This window comes from Perissodus microlepis, chromosome 13 (genome assembly GCF_051167445.1).
Source record: "Perissodus microlepis isolate ML-2025 ecotype Zambia chromosome 13, ASM5116744v1, whole genome shotgun sequence".
Taxonomy (NCBI): domain Eukaryota; kingdom Metazoa; phylum Chordata; class Actinopteri; order Cichliformes; family Cichlidae; genus Perissodus; species Perissodus microlepis.
The window spans coordinates 20,513,306-20,538,642 of NC_140473.1; the positions used below are offsets into that span (position 1 = coordinate 20,513,306).

Below are 25,337 nucleotides of genomic sequence, written 5' to 3' on the forward strand. Positions count from 1 at the left end.
GATACCCTTCATAAAATGGATGGCCTGGCAAAACAGAAATAAAGGGAGTGTAAGGGGAACAGAAACAGAAAAATTCAATCCAAGGAAAAAGTTAGGAAGTTCCAAATGAAAACAGTGCTGGGTTTTTTAGATTTGCAGAATCTTTTAGCATTTTATTTTCAGACCTCTGCTCGACTCAAAAATACCAAGAGTAAACTAAGCAAAATCAAAGCTGAATTTCCTTAACAGCTGAACAGAACAATGAACAGGCTGATATGGCACCTTCAAATGATGAAGGTGCTATATCGGCTTTGACTCTGAGACTTAAATGACAAACAGATGGCATTCCTTGTGTTCGGTTTGGATTTCTCTTTGAAACCTTTGACAATCGCAGTGGTATGTTCTGCCAGCTAGTCAACCTCCCCTTCTGTTCCTCAGTTATGACATTTAATAATGGTCAGACAATGTTCCTGCAGAATATTATGCCACAATAAAGTTGACCTTTGACCTTGTCACTTCATAAAAATTATGAAGTGACAAATTTTTGTGAGGCAGTAGTGACCATGACCTCTGACCCCTAAAATCGGATTATTTCTTTATTTAAGTGACTTTTTTTTAAACATTGGGAAATATGAACTTCCAGACATACCATGGCTGTAACACACATAATAAAAAAGTGTGGGAGACATAATAAAAATTGGCACTCAAAATATTTTGCTCAGAAGTTTCCACTTTTTCCATCTATCGGTGGCTTAGATATTGTGGAAGATTAAATAATTCCTCATCATAATGATACAAAGCCGGGAAGGAAACAGGGTAAGGTTTACTGATTCATCACCATGGCGCTACAATGCATACCTAGATTTCTATCACTGATGAGAAGAGGAAACATTCCTAAGGGGTTGTGTAAACCAAATAACTAAACTCCTAAGACACAAGTTCAAAAGAGAAAAAGGAAGAAAAAAAGTGCTCATTTTGACAATTCTATTTACCTTTAATTAGTAATTTAAGAGATGCTGGAAGTTCATATTTGGACAGATAAGAAACATTGCTGTTTGAAACCTGCTCAGTTTTTTCCTTCTTTTTTTGCCAAAAAAGTTATGAAGATAAGTGGATTACAAAGAAATATAAACTCAAGCACAAATATAAGTTATGGATCCTACTTTTTCATTTATGTGTAGCTTACACACAGCAGCCCATTTCCATTCACCTTGAGTCAAACACTGTTGTTATCACAGTTGCTGGTGCCTGGTTTAAGGCAACAGGGAGTTTCACTCCAAAACTGTCACAAAGAGATCTTGGCAAAAGACTCCTTTGCATCCCATTTAAAAAGCTGCATTTTTGCACTTTTAATGATCCGAAGTCCCATATTTGTAGATTTTACTGCCTAGACAGCCTAGTGAGAAACATAAAGCTCAAAAACACGACATGAACCACAAGTGTCCTGGATGACAAACCTGTAACTTACTTCACTGCCGCTGCTACAGCCTCCTAATTTGGACTTGCTCGCTCGAAGATGATCATTATCCTTGGCGTCTTACATTGCCAGTGTTTCAAGGCACCAACACAAATGGATGTGCATATCTCTTTGATACCAGCAGCATATGACAAAATAGCAGTATTTGTCACCCTGGGATGAGAGCACGCTGGGAGATGAAAATATCTGGACTGAAATGGTTGAATAACCAACCAAAAGGTCAGGTTGTTGAAGTAGGTGTGATTCCATGCTGTTGTGTTGCTGGTAATAACACTTATGCTTACTTGGCAGTTGTACTGATCTAGCAGCAGAAATCTAAGACATGATCAAACATACATCACCAGGTCACATACTGTACACAGCAAAGCAGGCACAGCATCTGTAAAGACCATCACTATAATTAGGGAATCAGGAGAGAAAGTGTAATGCATAATATTGTCAAGTGAGTTAATCTCTCTTATGTTGCAGTCTGGTGTTGCTTCCAGCTGACGTCACGGAGAAGCTTACTCAGTACTAAGGAAATAATGTCATCCCACAGCTGGGCTTATACAGTACCATCAACACATCCTTTATTTTATTTTCATCACTGTGGTGTGTTCATGCTACAGGTGCCAATAAAATTGTGGTAATGGAATTTTAGAACATCTAGTTCAGGGTTCTGCGTAGCATTTGTAATTTACAATTGCCAGGTAATGTTTCAAATGTTTCAAACAGCTTAACACTAAACACAAATGGTTTCTGTGCAGTTTACAAGATAGAAATGCAGCCTCTGTACCAATGACAAGTGTGACAAGTTCACTCACAAAGACAGAAAGAAAAATATGAAAGACAAAAGAGGAAGATGAGAGATTATTTTCAGTATTGACAGCTAACTTACATATGGTAACCGGGAAATTTAAAGCTTAGGTAAGGTTAATATTTTCTGCACGCTGCACTGCTACATTGGATTGGATTCACCTATCTGCCAGATCCCACTTTGACCTCTGATATTAATGAAGCTAAACACTTGGTTAGAAAAAATAATCCAAATTGATTAAGAAGGAAAATCTAATTGAAACTCAGAAACTCACCTTTTTCGTCTCCCAAATACATTTCGGCAGTGTGCATCAACAAACTGTATTGCCCTGTTCCACTCAGTAGTTTTTACTGTTAAAACAACACTTCCAATGTGAATGAAGTAATTCTCACCCAGTACAAGTGCCCGTTTCTGCCCTTTAAACTGCTTTTAAAATGGTTGCTGTGTGTGTATTTCAGAACTGGGACTACAAAAAGAATTTTAAAACTTACAACTTACAATAAAATTAAACTATGTTTTTATGTAAGCAAGCTAAACAATATACCAGGTATCTTAGAGCCAACTGCAAGGTAACCTGCAACCTGTAAAAAGTTTATACCTTTTTTGTTTGTTTGTTCCTTTGTTTTGTTTTGTTTTTAATATGTTCAAGCTATACAGACACTATAGCTTACAAAAGGCCAGTATGTTGAAGGTATCTATTAAAATTCCTGGAGTGTCTACTGAAAGGTTACAGTGTACAGGATCTATTAAATATTTCAAATGTGTGCAGATGTTAAAGCAATGGTACTGTCAATGCATTCACTGCCTACAGAATGACTTGTTGACTGAAGAACGGCACAACTCAAAAACCCAGCATAAAAATATACTTGTGCCACAGGAGAAATGATAGAGAAATACATCTGGACAATGTCTCCAGTAGGTACAGGAGTCTGTGTGCTCTGCCTACTGAAATGGGAAGAATCATAAAAGCTTTAAGCTTTGTGTAAAGAGAACAAGGGGAAAAAAGGGAGTTTCTGAAAAAGAAATCACCATATAAAAAATTTCTCAAGTTTCATTCAGTTTGATAATACTTGTACTGTTTCCCCTTTAATTTTAACTTGGACAGAATGGGCAGAAAAAAGAGTGGGTGGATATGGCAAAAGAAAAGAGGACAGCTGTGCTGCTGTCAATTAACCAAAACTTATATACCTCACAAAAAGGTATTTAAATACTGCTGAAAACCTTCTTAAAACTGATCCTCAGACTTTTTAATATATTAAATCCATTATTTTATTACAAACTAAATGTGCTGCAGTAACAAATAACTACAGCTGACCAAATACTAGGAGCATGCAAGGGACATTTCTTCCACACTGAAGTTCAAGATTGTTCAGATAAAAGTGTCGTTTTGGTATGTTTCCTTTTCTAGTCCAGTCAGTAGTACAGGAGATAAGAAACATTTTTCAAAAAGTTAAAGACGCACATAAAATAGCTCAGTCTATCACAGAAAGCTGGTGGGTATTGCAAAGGAAAACTGTGGGGACAGCTGTGACACTTTGTATTAAACTTCATACTTGAAGGACACTCTTCTTTGGATGTTGGCTGCCCTTTTTTCCTTTCTCAGTCAAAATTATCCTTAAATTTCCTAGATAACATTTAGGTCCAGGCTCTTGGGAGGCCAGTCCATGACAGATAGTGTTTGATTGTGTGTGTGTGTGTGTGTGTGTGTTTTTTATCCAGTCTTGATTTACTGCAATGACAGTGTGTTTAGTATCATTGTCAAGCTGATAAATGAAGCTGTTGCCAATCAGATGCTTTCCAGATGGTATTGCCTGTTGGTTTAAAATATGACTGTATTTTTCTGTGTTAATCATTCCTGGTATCTTGAAATGATTCCCAACACCACTGGCTGAAATTCAGCCAAAACCATTACAGAGCTTCCACTGTGTTTTACAGATGGCTGTAGAGACTTACTGTTGTATCTCTCTCCTCACCTCCACTGTACAAAGGTTTGAACAAAAAATTCTAATTTGGATTCATTACTCCATAAGTTCCATTGCCACTGATTTCCAGTCCACTTCTTGTGTAATTTGGCCATCCTCGGCATTTCCTCTCAGTTTCCCTTTCTGAAGAAAGAGTTCTTGACAGTCATCCTTGCACTGAGACCATTTCCATGGAGGCTTTGGCTAACAGTTGATCAATCAATAGAGGGCTCAGATGGATCTCTTAGGTCCTGTGACAGGTCTTTTGTATTTTTTTATGAAGGACATAACTTTCAAATACTGTTCACCTGCTACTGAAAGTTCTAGTTTCTAGGCCTGGTCCTTCTTCTTTTGTTCTTCACTTGCCAATATACACCATGCTGAAATATGCCATTTTCATCTTTGAGAATGCTCTTTTTATTTTAGAACACATTTTATACTCTCAGTAATGCTGCATGTTACGTGCAGACTCACCACTGGTCCATATCTTGAGTTATGTGTCTTTTTTTATACTCGAATGGACGGTGTTGTGTGTTCCACTGATAAGTGGCTCAACAAAAACAGTTAAAAACAGCATTCTTCTGAAAAAGGTCAGGTACAAGGACTGAATAGAAATTAACTGAAAAAGCACCTGATGTCTAAAGAAAAACTTCGAAAGACCGTCAGAGAAACACAAGAATATCTGGCTATTTGGAAGCCAGAAGGCAAAGAAATAAGAGCTGGCTCGAGCCTTTTTGCACACTACTGTACCTCCATCAAATGTACTGAGCGAGAGTATAGCTGCAAGACAAGTAATATAAGGCTTAGGGTAACAAGAAGGTGATAATGAAATCTTTTTATCTAATGGAAAAAGTGCCTGAAAAGCATATTAACTAGCCAAACAGCTTCTAAACAGGTTTACAAGATTAGTGAAGGCATAAGACTTGAGATCTTTTTGAAATAGAAAAAAACACTACACTGAAAACACAAATCTCTGTGGGGCAAACATATTGACAGAAAGAGGCAGTAATTGGAGCCAAAGCTGGATTTGGACAAAGCAATCAGTGAATGAAGTGCAGGAATGGGACTTGGCTAAAGGGTTATGCAATATGGCTGGAAACCAAAAAGGACTCATTAAGTGCATCATGCTAGGTGCCATAATTGACTAAAACCTCAGTGGATGAGTTACTGGGTTAGGGTTAGGAAAACATCACATGCATCCAAAAAAAAAAGCCAATCACTCTGCTGTAGTACACTTAGCTGGGAATGATACAGCACTCAGTCTCAACATGCACCTCTAAGCTTTTGCTTATGTACCATGCCGGCTTCTTTAATCTGTCCCCTGGGGCTTCACCTCATACCAACAGGGACACTCCATCTCAGTGTCCTCTAAAGCAGACAATACATATAACCCAAATATGTGTTGTGTTTATTGTTTGCTTTTTTGTTTTTACTATATTGTGGTCTGGTTTAATACGTTCTGATTCATTAATAATAACATCTTTTTCAGTTACCTTTCTCACTCACTATGCGTTAATAGACCTCTCGGGCTCTTCCTTCGCTCTCCGCTACCAGTCACCGCAGATGGCCGCCCCTCCCTGAGCCTGGTTCTGCCGGAGGTTTCTTCCTGTTAAAACTGAGTTTTTCCTTCCCACTTTTGCCAAAGTGCTTGCTCATAGGGGGTCACATGATTGTTGGGTTTTTCTCTGTATGTATTATTGTAGGGTCTACCTTACAATATAAAGCGCCTTAAGGCGACTGCTGTTGTGACTTGGCGCTATATAAATACGACTGAAAATTGAATTGAACATAAAAATGCAGAATAAGTATTCCAGTGCATATATACAAAGTGACAGGTAAATAGTAGAAATTAAAAAAGCAGTTTCCATGCTTCTGTTGCAACATGATTTAGCAGCGTTATTGTATTTCTCAAGTGATGTGATTGGTATTTGACTTTCAGTGTTGGGGACAAAAATGCTGGCGAAGTCCTTTCCAAGCTGTCTGGTCCCAAGAGAGCCAATTTCAAAAACAGCGCTTTGAAATGTATCGGATCATTATTTAAATTGAATTCCATCCACTTGGATGGCATCATTTGCATTTATAGACACAGATACACTGTTAAGGAAAAATGGGCTTCCTATTTGCCAGAGATGAAGAGTTTTTAAGCAAAGTGAAAACAACAATCACTACAGTGTTTCAAAATGCCCTAACCCTACTGTCGCCAAGTATCATCAAATCTTTGTGTGGACAGAGCTTAGCACAAGTGTGTGTGTGTGTGTGTGTGTGTGTGTGTGTGTGTGTGTGTGTGTGTGTGTGTGTGTGTGTGTGTGTGTGTATTTATTAGAGATTTCCTAACTCTTAACTTAGTGAGAGATTATTCTTTAATTGCAAATACGAGCCCCTGAGAACTGCAGCTGAATACCAAATAGGTTTTTATAATGTTTGAAGTATTATAGTACAGAGCCCACTAGCTAATGAAGTCCCAATGGAATGGTTTCCCTAACTATAATTCACCTTTTGTTCTCACAAATGCTTCATCAGTTCCCCAGATCAAGTTAGGATATGCAACAACACATGGTGGATAGATTACGCCAGAAACTAAATATATATATATAGTGTGGCTTTAAAAATGGAATCAATGGTACATTTTCGTAAAGATAATTGACATATGCTATACAACAAACAGAAATAACCAAATAATTTATTTATTCTGAATTAATTATTTAATATGTTCTGTCATTTATCTTAAGGATTTCTTGTAGAGCATATATTGGTGAAGCAGTAATTACTGCTCAGGTCTTATGACAAAGGACATTGCCTGCGAATAAAGTTAAAAACAATGAAACAATCCAACTTTTGTAAATTCTTTTGCTAGAAAACTGATTTTGTCAGGTGACCAGTTAGTATATGGTACATATCTGAAGCTTTCTTGAATTTCAATGAAGCTGTGTGTGTTTTTTTTAATCCCCAGTGACCTTTTAAATTACTAGTTTTGGATAAACAAAACTCAAAGCACTTTAAACCATAGTGATTACAATCTGCCACCATAGATTGTGCATGTCCAATAAAATCTAACAAAGAGACAAATGGCTGAAGATGGATGAAATGAAACAAACTGAGACAAACACATTACTTTAGACAGGTAATGATATTCTAAGAAATGAGGTGACAGAAATGGTTTATCTGTGCCTTCCTACACAGTCACAAATGTGTTTGTCCATATCTCTTGTATAACCACGTCCATGCCTCCTGTTACTCCAAACCCAAATTAAATGCACGCTGACTGAATCCTATCCAGTGCTTGAGTGCTTTTAACCACATTTGCTGTTGGAACCACCCTCACAGATGTGCTGCTTGGTGACAAACCCACTGTAAACCCACTGAACTCTTCATAGCATTTACACTGCATGCATGCACCATTTCATTAGTGATAAATGAGCCTTGCCTTTGGCCAATTAATGCTTTTTTTTAATGTTTGCTTGATTTTTCATGTTTTTTGGGGTGTTTTTTGTGTGTGTTTATTTCACTTATAGCGATTGCATGGATTGTAGCCTGAGGTATCTACTGTCAAATGAATGCAAGTCTGATATCAATCATTGGTTCAGTGAGAGACCAGATTTCCATTAAGAGTCAACCTCACCCAAGGCTACATCATTTGATGCAAACTTTTCAGGAGAAGATGAGGTTATATTTTATCAGAAAAAGTTCTGCAGCACTATGCACCAAATAGATAATATTATCACAACCTATCATCCCTATGTAATTTATACTCAGGGGTTGGACTTCATTACTTTTATAGTTTTTTTTTTATCATATTCTTTTTTAATTTTTTGTCTTTATTTACAAAACAACAAGACTTACTCAAGCTCTTTTCTAATGTCAGGTTACAAGCTACTGTAATTCAAAGGTTTTATCACCAGTTTGAAGTCAGTGAATAGATAAAGCAGCACATACACAGTTAAAATAATACACTGATGATAAAGGAACTGGTACTTATATAGCATTTTTTTACTCTGAGCAATAGGCTTTCGACTACAACCCCCGTTTACACTTTTATACAGCACTTTTTTATTGTGACACACACACACACCAGGAGCAACTTGGGGATCAATATCTCGCACTACTGATACTTCAACATGAAGACCGAACAAGCTTATTATTATACGACCTACCTAAAATGCTACTTCCTTAGCATTTTTTTTGCAGAAGTTTTTGCTATTAGCAAAGAATAAATAACAGAAATAATTATCACTAATGTAACTTGAGACCACACAACCGAAATACCAGCCTCTCCACTTATGAATCTAACACAAATATTCATTTCATTTGTCAAGTGACAGCCTGTCGCCCTCTTTGTGACACTTGTACTTTGCCTTTAACAACATTTTTGGGGTTCTTTTTTTAAAAGCAAATCTTGATCCAATTAAATCACACGCATACTGCTTTTCCCAAGCAATGCTGCCTATTCACATTGCACATTATTAAGCATCACATTTATTATTGTACATCTAAGTATTGGTAGCAGCATTTGTGTTTTTGCATTGTGGTTGTTGTCATCTGCTAAATGTCATTATTATTACAGCTGATTATTTTTTACTGTCTTGTGTGTGCTGATATTTTGTTTTTGCAGATAATAACTTACAGATGTTGAGCAACTGCCACTGAGGACTGCTACCCTACATGGGCCTTCACAAAAGCAAAGTGTCTTGATTGTGTATCTAAATTAAGATCAAGCGCACTTCATCATCATTTTTACACGGGTAGTTTAAATTTAGTAGTCTACAGAGGTTTCAACAATTAGATATATTTTTTCAAATTTGGATAAAGATTTTCTAATAATCATCTTGTCATAGTTGTTATAATAGCCCACAAAAATGCCAAAACCAAAAATATATTGATCCTATTAACAAGCACCAACTGTGTTTTAATCAGCAGCTGAAAACATTTAGCAACAAAGCTGGTAAGTTTAAATGTTTTAATGAATTGCATGATTGTTAGTAACTGGTTGGTAATAAAATTTGGTGTCACTAGGATTTAAAAATTCATTATGACCTTATATTGTATTGCAATGCAGTTGGTCTGAGAAAGAACATGGGATCTGCTTTCAGGTTTTTGAAGGTCTAGGCTGTGACAGGAGACTTCAGCCAATCACAGGTCTTTTCAGATTGAATTAGCTGAGTGCATGAATAATAATTTACTCAGGAAAGGCTCAGTTTTTGTAGTTCCGCCTTTGTACGCCACAACAGTTGACTTTAAATCGCACAATCCAGATGTGATCGAAGTGACAACTTTCGGCTTTTATTCAAGGTGTTTTAATTGCATTTTTATTAACTGTTCAGGAATTAAAGTCAGTTTTATCCATGGCTATTAGACTCATATTAATGTAGCTCCTCAGGCAGGACTAATCAGAGCCTTCCCAGGCAGGCTTGCAGGATAATACCGGATCATGCTGTTTTGATTGACTGGAAGAAAGAGTTCTCCTACCACTTCATTATACCCCTTTACCTCATGAGAAGTCATCTGCACACATGATTTCTTTTAACTAAAATCTACAAGAGGTGACACTTTTGATAAACTAGAAAATAAGAACTCAAGTAGCAGCTGTGGGGGGCTGTACTTTGTGGAAATGATGCTTTGAGCTAAATTCTACCATCAGCATGGTACTGTAACATTCTCATAGTCAGCTATGAGCCTCTGTACACCACCACACATGGGTTTTAAATCAAACCACCGAGATGTGATTGAAGTACAACCTTCCAGCTTTAATTCAAGAGGTTTTACAAAACTTCTGCAGCTGTGTGGGAATTGGAAAAAATGTTATACATAGTGGCCCATTTTCAGAATTGCCTTTTATATTTTATCACTACAATTTTAAATATGAGTCCCAAGTAGATGTTGGTGCAAGTGAGGAAGGCCTTCATTAGGCTGAAAGAAAAAAAAACGACAACAAATTTAGACAAATCAGATAAATACCAAAAATTTTAGGCATAGCCAAATCAATAACTTGGTAAATTCTTAAAAAGAATGAACGCACTGGCCAACTCCGCAATACCAAAAAGCCCAAAAGACCAAAGAAGTAGAAGACCAAAAGACAGTAGAAGATAACAGAATTATTTTTATGGTTAAGTAAAACAAATTTACAACATCTAATCAAGTCAAAGGGAAGGGGAACTCCAGGGGAAGTAGGAATGTCCTTGTCAGAGTGAGCAATAAAGAGGCACCTTCGTGAATGTAAATACAGAGTTTACAACAAGGAGCAAACCACTGGTTATACTCAAGAAAAAGAAAGACATTTCTGAAAAGAAATCTCTGGGCAGATTAACTTGTACCAGAATGAAGGGAAGAGATCGAGGAGGACACAAACTGCTTGTGATCCAAAGCATACCACAATATCTGTCAAACATAATCGAGGCAATGTTATGGCATGGGCATGTATGGCTGCCAGTGGAAGCGGGTCACTAGTGTTTATTAATGCTGTTACTATTGATAGAAGCAGCAGGATGAATCTTGGAGTGTAGAGGGCTATACTCTCTCCTCAGATTCAGACAAATGTTGCAAAACTGATCAGACAGCACTTCACAGTGCAAATAGTGATAATGACCCAAAGCATAGTGACAGTTAGTTAGTTTTGAGCCTCTAAAAACAGGAGACTATGCATAAAGTGGCTCTAATGAATAAACAGTGAATGCAGGTCTTTTTTGTAAAACCCCCTGAATTAAAGCTAACAGCTAAACACTAGTGTACAGAGGCAAAACTACAAAAATTCTGTCTCTGTTCAACAAATTATAGACCTAACTGTGTAATAAGCTCACACAGGAAGTGAGACCACTGGTGAAATGGGTTGAGTAGAGGGCTGCCAAAAGAATAAGTATAAGCCATATGGCTATGCTCATTTGCTCAGAAGGGCTTAAAACGCTCAGGGGGAGGAAAGAGCTGCAGGAGGAGTGCTCACACACACTAATACAACCTGCATTGTGTCTCTTTTTCTAAATGATACTAAAAGAAAAAACAGATTTAGTCATAAAAGAAAAATATACAATTTTAATTGGGAAATGACATTTTTTTTGCACTTAAACCTTTTTTGCAGACCAAAAGGAACAATTATAAGCATAGCTCATTCAATCAGCGCTTTATGGTGCTAGAAAAAAAAATCAACAAAAAAAAACATAAATCCATGCTGAGCTTTTTTCCTAAAAAGGTAGTAAATATAAAACTGTACAATTTTTTTATGTCTTCTGTTTTAGAGGACTTCATTTAAATGTCTAAAACAAACTTTTGCGTTAAGCAGCAGGTCAGCTAACACGGGGGGAAGATGGTGTCATGTGCCAACAGGAGATCCTCTCACTTTTAACTCACCAAATAATTTGTGGAGGTGAAATTCCTGGAGGTCACCTTTCAGCAGAGTGCCTTTTGGTGTCCATGCTGTGTACTGGGGGTGCACGATTATCCTCCTCCAGCCGGATCATGGCGTCTGGAAGGCAGACAGGGAGCAGGGGGCAGAAATAAGGACAGGAAACAAGATAATGTGTTAAAAACACACGTGTCCAAATTAGGAAGTGAAACACGTATAGCACGTCTTGTAGCATTTCATCTGAAGGTCAATCATTAACAGGTGGATAGTCTGTAATATTAATTTCAGTTTGGTCAAAAATGACCAGTATTTGTCTCCAGAAATTAATCATTTCAGCTTTAAAAATAAAGCCAAATGTGTTTATTCTGTAACTAAGCATATAACGCAGCCAAATAGCTCATATTGCCCTCCAAAATAGCTTAACATCCCCTGCAATGCTAAAATATTTCTTTATGTTTTATTTATGCAATATGTTACAATCAAGGATCTACTCAAATCGTGTGGCTACCATTCCCCACTGGATAATATCTGTCAAAGGGAAGAATGGCATGTCTTCATGTCTAGGGAAGTGTTCATGCCTTATATAGTCTTGGTCTAGTAGAGTTGCTTGCTGTACATAACTGGATCTAGCCACAGGCTAAGGAAGCAGACCTTCTGAGAGCTCATTAAAACAGTCTTCAAGTGAATGTACTATAAAAGAATGAGCTTGCCATGACAAATAATCAGAAGTAATGGAGCGGTTCCCACACTGAAAAAACATTTATTAAAAACGGAAGTCATAGCTGGCTTGGATGAGTAAATGAAAAAGGGTTACGGAGAGGAAGAAGGCCAAGGCACGGGCTTGATACTAATATTCAAACAATTCACAAACACCTCCAGCATTGTGAAATAAATGAGCATACCGGTCTCATTTTCGTGTTACATACAAATTACACCTCAAAGGTCAATCGAGGAAATATTTCCTTTCTAATGCATGACATTTCTAAGCAAGGACGACTCTCTACAGTGACATCTTTTTTTAGTAACACTGACATTTTCAGTGGCTGCATGAGCACTAAAATGAAAACAGGCAAAATTTAAATAAAAATGAACAACTGTTTTGTAGCATTTAAAATGAGACATTTTAACAACATGGAGTATTTCATCCTAATACCAACGACCCTGCTTGGCCTATCTGCTTCACAGTTTAGCAGAGTCTGCAGAGGCGTTCTCAAGTGAGACCGAACAAGACAATTACCATTTTCAAGTTTCCACTTTAAATCTGTAACAAGACTTGATCTGAGTCTCAGTTTATAAGAAATACCCAATGAATGAGGGGGCTTTTCCCACAATAATGTGAAATGGTAATTATCCAGATATGAGAATGTCGACGTACAATAGCTCATTAGTACTCTGTTACAGAGATGTTTTATACGGCACATGTGAAGGGCACTGCTTTAAAGTAACAGATAAAAGGTCAAGTAATTATATAAGTTTTAGTTCATAGTTTGAATTAAAACTGTTCTGAAGGAGGAAACTGAATCGTTCATGTTCAAAATGCAACTGTGGGCCTTTTGGAAAGAAGCTCATGTTTAATTAGCAGACCTTTGTTAAATTGGAGATTGAGCATTCATACACCAGGCGCAGGCATTAATCGCCAAATAGAATAAAAAAAACCTGACAACATTTTTCCTGATCTCTGCTCTCTGGTCTTGTTGTGTTGCTCCAGCTGGTTAAAAAAAATTGTAACCGACTTAGCATTAGTTCACGATTCAAACACGAGAAATATATGAGCTTGAAAATACAAAGTTGACGTGCATTTCGTTAAACAGTTGCAAGAAAACATCTGCAGCAGTCAGCAATCAAAAGTTCACCGCATATTGTCCAAAAAATTATGTGAGAAAATGTAATTACAAACCCAGACATGTTAATTCATTTTTATCTCCCATGTATTAGAGTACTATAGTATCAGTACTATATGCCCATGCTACAGTATCAGAGCTGTGATTTTAGCCAGCAGATAAGTGTTTGGGTGGTGTTTAGCACTGTTGCCTCGCAGCAAGAAAGTCCTGAATTTCGCTCAACTCCACCATTCTTTTCAGTTACTTCCTCCCACAGTACAAAGACGTGCAGTAGTTGGGTTAGGTTAATACCTATAGTAGCAGCCCCCCCCACCACCATCCCACCCCACCCCCCCCCCACCGTACCCGCGACCTTGATAAAGATAAGCATAAAAGAATTCATGGGTGGATAATAGGTCTGCGACATTAAAATCATTAATGAATTCATGTATGATGACATAATGCTTTTCTAAAATGCTACAAATGGATCATTTTAGTCCATTTGTAGGTGGCTGCTAGCATAAATAATATCGCAATATCTGAGATAGATAAAAACCTTCAGGGGAAAGATTTACCTTTGTACCAGTATTGGTTTCTCAACTCCTGATCTTGTAAACGGTGCTTGCAAACAGTATCAGATTTCCCTAAAAAATTAATTAAATACTCTAACATAAGAACTAATCTTACATAATGACTTGTTTGCATGTTGCAACCCACTTTTAGAGTGAATCTCTATTTAGAATAGTTCTTTGTAAGTTGGAATTTACAATGGGCAGATGTACCTCTGGATGCATTATAAAATAATAAAAGTTGATGGTGCCAGAAGAAAGAAACTCCCTGTGCATCTGACATCTATTAAAGAAGACACATACAGTATAGGTCTAATGGGTTTTGAGAACAGAAAGGACTGAGAGAATGTGGTAAAGCTGCAGTGGCAACAACTAAAACACGTATGTAAACCAGTGAAAATCTCATAAATCTATCACTTAAAGTCTCATATCTCTCTTTCTCCAAAACTGAGCCCCTTATCTCACCCAGCTTTGGTCCAATATAAATCTACAAGCAGCCCTCTTCAATTTTATTGGCCAAAAATCCATTCATATCACTTTTCACTGAATGTTTATCCTAAACTGTGAGAGCAGAAAAGTGAGAACAACTGCACAGGCCCTAGTAAAACTGCCCTTCATTAATGTGTTTTAGGATTTATATTTACAAGTCAAATAGTCAGTGTCGGGTTAATTTAAGAGCCTCAAGTTTTGCTGGGCATGATAGAAAATAGGGTTCAAACTTCACTAAAGAAAAAAAAGTTTACTCTACTGCGATAAATGCTACAAATGACTCAGTTTCTGCATGCAAGGGTCTGCAAGAGCCTCAGTGAGCGTGTTATAAATGTATGGAGGAGTATATATTGTCTTCAGCTGTAACACTGCATATGGGAATGTGTAGGAGCAAAGCAGTTTGTATGAATGTGCCTGTGAGAGTGGCAGAAACATAGACATCCACAGAAAGACAGAAAGAAACAGTCTGTTTCTTATGGTTGAACTGCAGTTGAGATTCAGCCAAGGTCATCCTCTTACTTATGACATACATGGAGCCAGACTGAGCCTCTCACTTGGACGCTCTCCATCTGCTCCCACTGATAAGACTGGCTACTTCATGAGCAGCAGACAGACACTACAGCTCTGTATTGTGTATTATATACAGCGGTAATGTGATTAAACTACATTAAGGTTGTCTTAGCTTGCCATAAAGATGATAGACAACATACACATGGTATATACTGTGTGCTACATACAGTATAAGCATAGTATAGATGTTTATCTTCCTAAAAAGTGCACTTTATAATATTTAAAATGCACTGGGATTTAAATGTGGGGTAGATGAGCTACTGCAAGGACAATACTCCTAAGTTAAAAGAGCTGTCATGCCACAAAGGTGGACACGGCTCATCTGTTAATTGGTTTATGCATATAAACTGGAAAACTAATTTGTAGGCTATCAAAGACGGCTGAAAACGGCTTAACCAAAATAATAAGACCTTAACTGGACTATGCAGACTGCACACATTCCACACACTTTTCCTCAGTGTCTTCTGAAACTCATAGTTTCAAGTTTAATACGTGTGCAGCTGGCTGGCCAGCAGAGCTGCTCTGCCTTCTCCCGATCAACACTCAGTCACCACTTTGTGACCTAAAGCTTGCTTTAAAATTTATGAGAGGGGAAGAAAAAGAAAATCTTTCTGACATATCAGTGAGGACAATGAGGATTTTTTTGTAAGCCTTCTGTTTTCTGTGCTCAGAGAAGCACACGAATTCCAGATTGGCTTTGTGAAGGACAGCAGCAGCTCTAACAGTAATATTGTATGGGTGAGACATTAATGCCTAAAGAGATTAGAGAGGCGCCGTTGTGGCAGTCTTTAAAAAAATGCATGATAGTGATAATAGATATCCGCGTTTAAGAAAGCTGCAATAAACTAATAGGGAGTCAAATTCACAGCACTGTGAGGAAGTTTTGTTTTACACACGCTGAACATAAATATGATTGGCAGTCTTCTGTCAGTTGTCTTTCCATGACACATCAAACAAATAACGGATTGTTAAATCGGGCTACCAAGAAAAAAGGTTCCTATGTCAAACCACAGAAACCTTGACAGCAGCCTGACCACAGGCACAATGTTTTCTTCATTAAAATTTCACGCTGTTAAAATGAGTGAAATTGTGAACCATCTGCTTAAACACTGTCATGTCCTCACACGAACACATACAGTGGTCTTGTAAAGGGCTACATTCAAAACTTCAAACAAATGGCTAAAATCCAGGCAAGCTTCCCTGACGGCAAAAGGTCCACAGGCTGATCACCATAACTACAGCTGATGATCTCAACATGCGATGCTTCCTGTTAAATGAGCCTTAGCCCATGGAGGTGGACCAATTGGCAGGAAATGAGAACAAATTGATTGGGAAACAGATGGAAGAGAAGCAGCCACTATAAAGCCCATGAGGCTTTAAAGGAAGGAAAGAGTTGAGGGTTGGAAATGAAAATGAGGCAGAGAGACTGAGAACTGAGAGCAAACAGCATGAAATAAAGGGCAGATAAAATGAACTACGGGACATAACTTTTAAAAGCTTGGAAGAGAATAAAGAGATTCCACGTTGAAATCAGAGAACTTAAACCTGAGATCTAAATTGGTTTCACTTCATTCACTGAGAGCAAAAAGTAAAACTTTCAACTGTGGCATTTGCTTTTCTGTCAGTGACACATTTTGAACACATTGCATGTGATCTGCTTCGTGAAGTTAAAAATATTGCAAATTGTCTGCATGATAGATATTTGCTGTGTATTGCTTCCAGGAAACAAGACATTGAACAAGGCCTTGAAAATTTGCCAAGGCATTCTCACTCTCGCACACATGTTAAATCTTCTTCTCTCTGAAGTGGTCCACACCGAGACAATATCTACACCGTCAGAGCCAATTTTTAGACAGATTTAAGAGTCATTCAATTTTTGTTTTCAGATTAATCAGCAGTGATGGCAGAACAGGTCTTTGCGACCTTCCAAAAAACTGCATGAATGTGAGACAGTTAAGCTCTTTAGAGGCACAATCTGTGATCCAAATATAAACTCAAAGGTCAGTACCACGAAATCTCAAAAGGAAAGCTGCCACACACTCTCATGTCAAAAGACAACAAGACTTAAGCATTTGTGATGTTTGGACTGGCACATTTTCGCTTTAAGAATAATAAAAAGTAAAGTAAAAAAAAAAACACTGCGAATTTCACCACTATTAGGATAATTTGTTTATTTTGAGTCATGCACACTTATGTGCACAGGCTCCTGCACTCTTTCTAGAGACTGATAAGTATGCCAGTATTAACTATATGTCAATACATTGGGATCAGCATAATAACAGCGTAATGCATATCATGTAATGCTACATGTATAAACACAACAACCAGCATGAAGGGGTAATCTACAACTTGCCATGACTTACTGTTACGACCGATAAAGGATTTTTATTATCAATGCCGATATTTTGATATATATGCCAATAATTGCTTCTGTCAGTCCCAAACAACACAAACAGATTTCCTTAAGAAATTGTGGAAAAATATTGCGGCTTATTTGCTTATATATCAGCTGGTTGTTGTGTTTGTAGCGTTCCAAACTCATATTGCCAACAGTGAAGTTGGAGAGTGCCCTCTAGTGGACAAATTATCCAACATCAACACTCATAACACAGTTGAAGGGTGTTTCTCCTGTCTCTACTTTTTAAATTATAATTTGTGGGCTTTTATAAATGCCGATACTGATATAGCAGTGCATAGCTAATATTGGCCAACATATTGGGCTCTACTGACAATAAAACAAAAATATGCTAGGAAAATCTGTTTATGTTTTGTGTGTTTGAAAGAAGAAAAAGAATCAGCTGATCGATCTAATTTTTAAAATCACCAGATCTCGAGCAGGCCCTCCTTGTTTTTACAGGCTTAGTACTGGCTTGTGGTCGTAGCAAGCAAAAGAGACATACATTGTGTTTGTGTTTAAAATGCACAAACAATCAGCTCTGCAGTGGCTATAGTGAATACACAAACAAACGTTTTGATGAATAACAATGTATGTTTGTTTACTCCACAGGGTACTTGGAATTTTCTTTGGCCTTTGCATTTGAGACAGGTATTTCAGCAAAGTTACATATACTGAAACCATAGCTGATTTCACATGCAGTAAATAGGTTTTGAAATACCCTGAAATACCCGCTGGGCTGATAAAGCTTCTATGCTGAATGGCAAGTCTAATACAAAAAAACCCCATTAATGACTATCCCTTTGAACTGAAACTAACAAATACACAGAGAAACCTGCACTTTCAAGTGTTTATTTAGATGAATTCTATCATTCAGGGTCAGTGGATTAAAACCTCTGGCTCTCTATATAAGTTATAAAGCAGCATACTGAAGAAAACCCATGTAAGAGTTATACCAAGTAAAGAAAAATGCTACTACATTAAGCGATTTAGAACTGATAAAAAGGAGAAAAAAAAAAAAAATCATTTCAGGAATGTGCCACTTCACTGTGAATTACCTCTAACTTGAACTAAGCCTCTGTACTAGAGGATAATTCATGCCATTATGCCATGAATTTAGATATGCTCCTATTAACAGCCTATTGATCCTGGTGATGTAGACAGTGTCAGATAATGACAGGTCTAACCCAAGCCAAGTCAAATTACAGGCAAATGTATTCATATTAAGCACTTTAAATAAACAGGCTGTGCATGAGTCATCAGTGGAAGGATGGGACTCGCATGGGTTGAGGGTATTTATCTGCCCAGAGTGTGAATTAAAAAATCCAATCCCGGTCTCCACATCATTAACCCTTAGTAGCTGCTATGACCTTAGATGTTCATTTGATCTTAACATGTTTTGGTGAGTGTCGGAGTGGAATGGGATGAGGCTGTGTCTCTATGTGATGGGGAGTGGGGGGGGGTGACCCTTTGATGTTGCAATGCAAAATTTCTTTTATCTCTCGTGGAGCGTTTGAGACCGGGCAGGCTGTCCAAAAGCTCAATTAGAGATACTGTGAATGTGTGCTGACAGCATAAGAGGAGGCGTGAGGCACAGAGGTGTGAAGGATACAGGGAAAAAATAAATGTAACTATTAGTCCAAATGGGACCACTAACTGAGCAACACAGACCTAAAAAGTCGATTTTTTTATATAAAATCTGGTCAATTTAACTACAGAGAAGGAAAAAAGAAAACCCTAGAGTTTGGTAGCAAAATGTTCAAAGAACAAACCAATTTTCTGTTTATGACTGACTCAGAATGTATAGCATCCAGCTGGTGTACAAGTAAACTTTTCACCGACATTCAAGTTAATGGATAGCATTGCCTTTGATGGATAGCGGAATGCAGCTTGCTTGACAAATGATGGGTATCCTTGCTGCACAGAGTGAAATTCTTAAACCCATTCATCCAGCCACCATCCAGGGCTTCATCATTACAAATACCACAAAGTAGCATAAAAGAATTCAGAATCCCAAAAGCTCAAAGCTCTTAGCATGCTCAATCAGCCAAAACTGTGTGGGTTGTTGGTACTTCCCTGATGAAGTACACTACCATAACTTAGAAAGAAGGTGGGAAAAAAGAGGGAATGGAAATAAGGATGAGGATGGAATGAATGGCAGGGAGAAGAAGAGGCGGAATATGTGGCTGCATGTTTTCCCCATCTATTTGCTGTGTATATGAACAGGACTGGCAGACCCATCTGCATTCTTTTATGACACTGAAAAGATCCACTGCAGCTTAGGTGAGAAGGGAGGAAAGCAGAGAGTAGAGGAGGTGGGGAGGAAAAGAAACAGAGGCACGGCTTTTTACATTAGGCTTTTCATCTCTCTTCTGCCATCGGTCATCAGAAATGGGAGAACACTGACTCCCAAACACTGTGCTTCATTCCAATTCCATTTAGCTCACAACTGTTTGAGAAAGAGGGCTATATTACAATGTCCCAAAAGGCACAAAAAGAATTATTCATGCACAAAGGAATTTAACTGCATTGTTCCATCGCCAGTACCAACAAAAGGATATTCTAGGATTTCAAATGAAGATGGTCATCAATCAGACAAAGGCTATTTCTAATATTCATCTTTCTGTACCAGTGATAGTCATGAAATACTTCCTGTGGAGTGTCATGAAATAAATAAATAAATACCTAAATAAAGGAAAGAGGTGAAAAATGTGGTTAAGAGGCCGGTGCTGCAACATCAGGAGAAACACACTGTTAAATCTGGCCCCCTTGATCTCTTTAATCAGAGCTGTGTGTGTGCTTGTCTCCCACAAGCACACACACAGAAAAAATATACTCTGTTCTCATACATCTGTGAGACTTACTGGGTGATTTTTTAATATGTTATGGCCATAACTAAGCATGTATAATGCCGAGAAGTGTTTGTGTGTGCAAGAAGTCACTTCAGAGAGAATGATATGTTTACCTTGCATTTAGAAATCATGGGAAAAAAGCATCTTTAGGCCATTTGTTTGCTTTTTCACAAGTTATTTGTCCAGTTTGACCTTTTAATGCTGCACAAGCAGTAAGTCATAAACAGTAATGGGGACCCCCAAGATCTTCATAGTGAAATTGAGCTATAACAGAAAAGAGATCTGAGCTTTATTTTCGGAGCGTTTAAAGTGAAGATCCAGTAAAATGCTGTGCAGAGGGAGAAAGAGAGGACTTAAAATAAAATAAAATAAGAAACTGAATAAAAAAGGTAATAAAAATGTAATAAACTGTAAAACACAACTTCATAATAATCCTGAATAGTAAAAGGCATGGCATTTTCTAGTATGTTTATGACATCACCAGATAACAGGACAACAACTTTGTCCTCTTTTTCTTGCTCATAACGAGGCTCCTACTGAGGCTGTTGGCTTGTGGCTGCACCTGCACCACTGAAAGGGACCGGCTCATAACGAGACATACCTGAGCATGATCGGCTGACCAGTGCGTCTCTAGTTATGACAGCCAAAACTTCTCCATAGATGGACAGGTAATGATTTTGCTCCAGTGCTCCAGTCAGGCAGTCTCAAAGGAAGAAATATCAATCAGATTATTTCGATAAAGACATTTTTTTTTTTTGATCCAATGGCATTTGATTAACAGCTAATCTGGATATTTCTGTCTTTGATGTGCAGTTTGTACAAATCTGGATTTATTCTTTACGCAGTTGGTTTGGCAAAACCATAGACTGTATAAAGCTAACGTGACATTACCAGTCCGATTTTAAAGGCTGGATGATAAAAACTTGGCTCTGTAATGTTGGATATTTGGAGCTAAAAGTGACCATATATGGATGAGAGGGTAGAGCTCTACCCGCTCAAGTTATCAACTTCAGAGTGAGTGCATCACACGGGGCAAATATAACTACTAAATGGTGCTATGTAACATACTAATTAAATACTAGAATGTCACTAATAAAAGCTGTTGCGCAAATGCAATACAATACACTTAACGACAGGCAGGAGCAATTATTTGCCAGATAACTGCATTAGAAATTTTCCAGAAATCACCAACACCACAAAGAAGTCTATTTCAGTGACTTGAATTAGCTAAGGCAAAGCACGAGACACAGCTGCAGGCTACAACCACCCATGCTGGCATCCATCTGTCAATCAAAGTGACCACGTCTCTAACCGTTCAAAGCTAAATGTATTATAGTTAATATATGGCCAATACCATGACTTCTATCCCCACCCGTCCACCAAAAAAGAAACTAAATAAAGTGTACAAATTTTTTATTAGCATTTTAGCATTTTATAGCATTTTAAATTATTTCATGGTTCAGGCTTTAAAATGCTAATATTAAAAACTGGAGGCCTTAATGAATTTCAATGGGCAAGTCATTAAACATATCCCCCACTGCACAGTTTATTAAAGAGGAGAAATTAGCTATAGAAACTAACAGTATTGACTTGTTTTTGGAGTCAGCTGCAGATTTTTGCCATTTTGAATTTTTCACCTCTGCTTATCCTGCTTTAGCAAAAGCTAAGGATTTTAGCTATTTATCAAGTACTTTCAGTTATTTGAATTATAGATTCATTTCTTTTAACTAATTGTTAACACGTTTCTGCATTCTTTGTCTTAGTTGCAAAAATAGAATTCAAATCTTGATTTTCTTTTTACTTAGCTGAGGCACAAAAACCCTCTTACCCCCAAACACAAATAGAAGTAATCTCTTAGATATAAATATCTGTGTGGTAGCTGCTCTATAACATGTAGGCTGTTCGGTGTTTTAGGGAATGCTTTGTTTAAAAAATAGGTAAATAAAAATGAAGCACTATCACCCACCAGGAGAGAGAATCGTTTGTTGTTCAAAGTATCTGTGCAGCACAGATAAATACAAGGTTGTGGAATAATGAGAAGCAATAAAATTACAAAAATGCAAAATACAATCAAAACAAAACGCATTAGAGAGAACAGCGTAACAACCTTATTAACGCAACACAAACTGATTCACAGTTTGCTGTTTAGAATGACAGCGGCGTTTGTTCCTTCCTCGCTCTGCTGGCTCAAGAGTTAATTTTGCTTTGAGTGACTGTGAGCGGCAAGTGACAGCGGCGAATTAATGGTTCGTTATACTCGGTGTAAGCAAATGGCGAGCCAGTGATGGAGCAAAATGGATTTGCGCACACATCCGACACCAACCATGACATCTCTTCAAGTATTCCAAAACAGTCAGACACTCATGAAGAAGAATTTAAAAGCAGCACTGGTTTGTGAAACCGCGGGACTTTTTCAAAGCACATGCGGAAAGCTACTTCTGAAGAAATCTGAAACCTAAAGAAAAACTCAAACACTCATAATCATTCATCATAAATGTGATACATTGCTCACTCAAACTTGAGCTAAATGAATTTTCCACTTTCTTTTCATTCAGGGCAGTCGCTTGAATCAACATGACACCTTGCACTTGCCATGTGTTCAGAGGTGCAAGATCAAGTAAAAAAAAAAAAGTTAAGACGCTGTTGGCACTGTGGAATGGCTGGTTTTGGAAAGGGTGTCATTAAATTTTGATAGACCATGTCAAAAATATTTTGCTAGCTTGGGATTAATAGAAAGAAAACTGCACAATTGCAGAACGTGTTGTACATGCAAATCCCATTAAGAGACACGCTGCTGGTTTTACTGATGTGTTTTGGGATCAGTTTGTTTTTATCACATTAGCTATTTTCTCTGGTTTGGAAGTCACATGATGATAATACAGGAGCTCTTTCTAGGTTCACACACATGAGACTACAAAACTCTTAATCTCCTGTGTCCACTAATCACCTCGGGGTGAAATTCAGCCAGGCATCGCAGATTAGAGTCCATCTACTCTAGTTGCTACTTCAAGTTCACAAATATTATATCTTCTATTCCTTGTACCTTTTACTTACTGTCTATCTCTGCCATGATCCAAAAAAAGAGCATGTGTGAGTTATCAAATGGGAAAATGTAAATCTCCAATACACCATACCATCCTTTTTTCCCTTATGTATTCTAAATAGCTTAATATAAAGGGTGGCACATGACGGTAGCTCTTTCAATCTTTCACAACTCCAGGGGCAAAAAGTTTAAAAATACACAGCCACATTCAGGCAAGACTTATGACCAGGAGCCACTGATGTGTAGAGGTCTTATGGATGTACACCAGGCTATTTGCATGTGTCATTCTGATGGATGAAGCACAAGCAGAGATCAAATGACCCTGCTGCTCAGACAAGTGTTGTGTTAAGTTGGGCCACATCCTGTCCCTTCCACTGTTGCTTTCATTGAGTGTGAACACGCTCATACCATTACAGCAACGAGACCTGCTAATGGTGGTGAGGGATGGTGCCTTTACACAGAGGAATTGAGAAGAGTGGGGATCAATGTGAAGTGTGCATGAAAGATAAGAACAAGAAGTACATGCTGTAAGTCTGTGAACCAGAAAAAATAAGCCAGGAAAAGGATGCCCCCAGTAGCACTCTAGGAGTAAATAAATTCAGTGATTATTAAGAGATGAGGGTTTTTTATTCCACTCCCTAAATTCCTCTGAATTATGCAACTATGAAAAAAATACTGTGACACGAAGATCTCCAAAGACTAAAGATAGCACAACAGAGGTAAATAAAATAACGAACAGCTAAGCAAGAGATTTATTAAAAACAGCCCCAAAAATCTCCTAATAAGTGCACACTCTCAAAGCAGTGACTCAGCAACGCTACGACACAATAAAACTTTATTTTCTGACTCGCCGGACACTTACTACTTTTATCACCCGTAGCATATTGTTAGCTCAAAAGCAGAGACAGAAACATAGTAATTATTTCTTTTGAGGTATTACATTGTTGCCATTCCAGTGGCGGGGAAGTAATGATAACAAACTTACATAACTTAACAGAAAATGTTTATGCTTTGGCAGCAGTCATGTTTTCAAATTTGTTCTGCAAAACAAAGAAAAGTGACTGCAGCTCCAGGGGAAGAATGTCTTGCCTTGGATGCAAACATCTGCCCCATGAATTGTCATTTCTTTTTTTCCATGGCTCTTTGAACCATTTCATAAGGACACAAAGGGAATTCTTCTTGAAGCTCTCACTCTCTCCTACACCCAAATAAAGTAAGATTCAATGAATTTGTTTGGTTAGGCCATTTTAGTCCCGTCAAGTACTTGCACTGTACTCTGCAGACACGCATTAATAAAAGTACACACTACAGCCTTGGGCAGGAGAGTCGAGAAGTTGATACACTGTGTGACAGATCTCTACAAGATGCATTAAAGTTTAATACTGCTTGAATCAGCACATGCTCTCAAAAGTTGCAGGGCTGCACATTTTCCTGTACTAAGATAATTATTCTGTAAACCGGAGCATCCAAAACATCTGCCCGGACAATCTGTTTCACATAAATAACCTGATTAGAACACAACTTTGTTTTAAGCATTTTGACAGATTTCGCATTTCACCCTCCGGCTGCTCTTAGACACATTCAGCGGTGAGACAAATAAATCTTGCTTTAGACACCTGGTGCTGCAAAGACTGAAAGAGTCAAAACACATGAGGAATTTCAACTGTCTACAGACTCTCAAGCTCTCAGTATTCTTGCATTGTTAATGTTACTGTTCACTAACAAAGCATTACAGCACAGGCCAAGTGGTTTAAATCCCAATTGTACCCAGCCACTAGCAATTAAAACACATAGGTCTGGCAGTAATGTGATTAACTTTCTTCACATTAGCACAGGATAGTTCTTGGAAGTGAAACTCGGAATTAAGAAGGAGCCCAAACACTGGATTGTGAACAATGTAAATAACCTCTGCCACATCCTGATTATGATATATGGAAAGCAAAGCACTCTGCTCAAACTCCTGTCCAAAGCTGAGACACAATAAACGGGGTCATTACCAAACCAGGCAAATTACTCAGACTGTGTTTCACTTGCGCTCCAAAGAATGGTCGATCAT

At 37.8% G+C, this 25,337-nt stretch overlaps 1 protein-coding gene across 1 annotated transcript in view; it reads right to left on the reverse strand.

Annotated features, from left to right (window-relative positions):
* chrm3a (cholinergic receptor, muscarinic 3a) overlaps positions 1-25,337 on the reverse strand; it is a 76,162-nt gene that overhangs the window by 39,824 nt on the left and 11,001 nt on the right. The window contains exon 2 of the mRNA XM_084948981.1: positions 11,549-11,663. The gene's annotated coding sequence lies outside the window, so the exon portion shown is untranslated. The remainder of the gene's footprint in view (positions 1-11,548; positions 11,664-25,337) is intronic.